Source organism: Populus alba, chromosome 14 (genome assembly GCF_005239225.2).
Source record: "Populus alba chromosome 14, ASM523922v2, whole genome shotgun sequence".
In the NCBI taxonomy this organism is placed as follows: domain Eukaryota; kingdom Viridiplantae; phylum Streptophyta; class Magnoliopsida; order Malpighiales; family Salicaceae; genus Populus; species Populus alba.
In genome coordinates this window covers 20,630,356-20,632,922 of record NC_133297.1, presented here as the reverse complement: position 1 = coordinate 20,632,922, position 2,567 = coordinate 20,630,356, and the positions used below count along the sequence as shown (strand labels likewise).

Here is a 2,567-nt window from a genome sequence, read left to right as displayed (position 1 = left end):
AAATTGAAACATTGTCCTCAATGTTCTAAAGTAGAAAATAGAGTATAGAAGACATCACCTAAAACAACGACTATTGATAAACCTGAAACACACTTAAACAAATATAAGAAACAATAAAACACAAATATTATGCTATTAATAAAACCAAAACACATAATTTCTTACAAACTAAGGCTGAAATTGTAGTTGTGATTGTGGCTCACATCTTCCCTTGGTTTTACGTCCAAAAACAGCTTAAACGCCCTTTATGGGTCGGGATAGGATTCCCATCCAGTTTTCTTTAAAAACTGAATAAACAATGTCCTTTTTAGTCAGATTCCAAGACTATGATTAGCATTGTCATTTATAAAAATGAAGCTATAAATCATGAATTGCATAATGCACATCTCCACCAGGATACATCTCAAGAGTCAATAAAAGATTATCTAAAGACTCTCTATGTTTTGAAATAAATCCTACCTTTTGATAATTTTCACAGGTTTTGCAGAATGCATATGTGTCCTTGAACATGGTGGGCCAAAAAAATCCACTTTGTAAGATTTTTGCAATCGTCTTTGTTGACAAGAAATGACCCTCACATGCCTCGGAAAGATAAAATTTAATGACACTACTTACCTCATTATCAAGAATGCATCTTTGATATATTTGACCAGGACAATAATTGAATAAGTAAAGGTCATCCTAATAAAAGTTTTGCACGTCGCTCAAAATCTTTCTTTCATCCTAGGTATCCAAATAAGCTGGCAAAAATCCTGAAGTAAGAAAATTGTCAATATTAGCAAACCAAGGTATTGAAGCAATATAAAGTGAAGATTCATCAGGAAAGTAATCATCAATTGGTGTGATATCAGATATGGAATCTATTATCAATCTTGAAACATGATCTGCGATAATATTTTTGGTGCCTTTCTTGTCCTCAATTTCTTCATGTTTGAAAGTTTCAAAGATTTCAGAATCGTGATTGACTTCCATTTGTTTGGTCATGGCATGAGAAAATGGAAGTACTAGTGGGGATCAATCTTTTCTTTGTAATGTTCAGGTTTAACCCCTTCCTTATCCTTAGAGATTGACTCATCATCTTTCTCATAAGGTTTAAGAATTGGATTTTCAATAACCTTACCTCTGTAAAGAGTAATGACTAATTGGACTTGATCCATATGTTGGCTTTCGTAACTGCTTGCACTTGAATTGTATTGCCCTTTGGAATTTTGTTGTAGTTGAGATGGAAACTTACCTTTCTCCAGAAAATTAAGAGTAGATGTGAATTTTGCAAGAATATCTTTAAAATCTATTATGCTTTAAGCAAGTTGACTGTTGATTGTCTCTTGCTTTTCAATGAATGCATACAAAGTTTCCTCAATATTTCTTCTAGGAGGGGGAACATAAGGAGATACATATCCATGAGAATTTTGAAAATTATAGTGTGCTTGAAATGGTAGCTGTGAAGTTTGTGCATTATTGTTATCACTCTTCAAATTGAAATTTGGATGATTTCTCCAACCAGGGTTGTATGTTTATGAGTATGGATAATGATTTGGCCGTTGAAAACTATTTAAAGCGTTGGTTTGTTCATGGAGATATTCCTTAAAAGAAGGCAAAGTTAAACAATCATTGGTTGAGTGTTTATTAGTTTCACAGATTTGACATACAATTTCTTGAATAGATTTCAATTGACCATTCCTTTTTAATTCTAGTGCCTCGACTTTTCTAGCTAAAGATGTAAATTTGGCTTGGAGGTCATGATCTTCCCTAAGGTTGTACATACCTCCACTAGATGTACGAGGTTGAGTTTTATATGGTGCCTCACAAGTACTTGTAATGTCCTAATTTTAAGCATTTCGAGCTAACAAGTCTAGATACTCCATTACTTCATCAGGGTCTTTATCTTAAAAAATTCCATTGCACATCAATTCCATCATTTGACTATCATTAGGTGTTAATCCTTCATAAAAATGTGAAATCAATCTCCATGTTTTAAAACCATGATGAGGACATGTATTAAGCAAATCTTTATACCTATCCCAACATTGGTAAAATGTTTCTCCTGGCTTTTGAGTGAATGTGGTGATTTGTCTTTTGAAAGAGTTTGTTCTATGAGATGGAAAAAACGTCTTTTAAAATTATTGTTGCATTTCATCTCAAGCACGAATGGATCCTGACCTAAGATTTTGTAACCATGTTTTAGCTTTATCTTTTAAAGAAAAAGAAAAAAGCTTTAATCTGATGATGTTCATGCTACAATTTAAGTCATTATAAGTGTTACAAACTTTTTCAAATTCTCTCAAATGCAAGTATGAAAAATAGGTAAAAGTTGAATAATGCCTAGCTTAAAATTGAAATGAGATGCATCAGGGGGGAAAACTATACATGATGGTGCACTTGTTCTTATTGGATTCATATGGTCTATTAGTGTTCTAACTCAATTATTCTTATTATTCTCATCATGAAGCGATTGATTATCCTCTTCGGCTATGTTTTCTGAAATTGACGAGGATTTCCTAGAAAGTTTACCACTTAATATACGTGACCAAACTCTCATGCATGTGTATGAAGAGAATAAAAGGAAG

At 32.8% G+C, this 2,567-nt stretch overlaps 1 pseudogene; it reads left to right on the top strand.

Annotated features, from left to right (window-relative positions):
• The first annotated feature begins 1,977 nt into the window (after nucleotides 1-1,977).
• Nucleotides 1,978-2,088, top strand: LOC118035721 (small nucleolar RNA R71; annotated as a pseudogene).
• Nucleotides 2,089-2,567: the final 479 nt, after the last annotated feature.